This window comes from Crocuta crocuta, unplaced genomic scaffold, assembly GCF_008692635.1.
Source record: "Crocuta crocuta isolate KB4526 unplaced genomic scaffold, BGI_CrCroc_1.0 scaffold73, whole genome shotgun sequence".
Lineage (NCBI taxonomy): Eukaryota > Metazoa > Chordata > Mammalia > Carnivora > Hyaenidae > Crocuta > Crocuta crocuta.
Genome location: NW_027529443.1, coordinates 2,062,823 through 2,063,864, shown reverse-complemented (window position 1 = coordinate 2,063,864; position 1,042 = coordinate 2,062,823).

Genomic DNA, 1,042 nt, shown 5'->3' with positions numbered 1-1,042 from the left:
TGGGTGGGGGGGGAGACAAACAGGCATTAACTCTAAGATAAATTTCTATTTTTCTCTCTTGCAAAATCAATAAAAGATGTTATTAAGAATATGGTCTGACATGCTGGATTTGGGGTCAGACAGAGGGAGCCCGTGCTGCCTCCAGGAACTGAGGCTGGCTGAGCCACACGGCGCGGGTACCCCCTCTGAGCTCCCCTTCCCCCACCTGCAGATGGGAACATGATTCTGGGCAGACGATAGAAGCCCTCGCATACGTCGTAGTCATTTTGTGCTGGGCACTAACTCATTTAATCCACATAACAACCCCATGGGGTAAGCACTGTCATGATCCTCCTTTTACAGATGAGAGAATTGAGGCACAGAGAGGTTGAGTTGAGTGCCCAAGAGACACAGCTTTGGAAGCCATCAGTGCACATGTCCTGGGTCGGCCACAGGAGAGCTGAGGCAGGGCAAAAATCCCTGGGTCTTTGGCACTGGGGTTTCCCTGAGGCTTATGTGGATCCTTAAAGCCAAGCCCCCCGCCCCCCCCCATGCCAGATTCCTGGGCTGCCTTCTGTGGTTTCTGGGTCCCTTGCTTCCCTCAGAGGTGACCTTGGTTGGCAGCTCTTGGCATCTGGAGAGAACAGCCCTGGGGTTTGGGGGAGAAGGCTCACTTGGGGGTGGGGTGTCTGAGTGCATTGGTGCTAAGCAGGGGCTCCTCGGAAAACCCATTCACCTCCTCTGTACCAGGTCCCCCCCGCAGCTTCCCTCTGAGCTCCTGCCTTCAGGGCCCTGCCCTACCCAGCCCCCCTGTGTTGGAGAGCCTCCCCCTACCAGAGGGCAGCCAAGCCCTTCCAGCACCCCTGTGGGGCGGGAGGCCCCCCAGCCCTGCTCTGACGTCAGGGAGCAAAGCTGGCCCAGGAGGGTCCCTTAGCCGGGCAGCTCAGGCCCCTACTAGGGGTTAATTGTGGCTCGGCTCCAATGGTCCGGAGATGCCACGTCTTCAAGGATTTTAAGAGAAGCCAGAAATCCAGGTGTTTTCTTTATTTTTTACTGTGAAAAT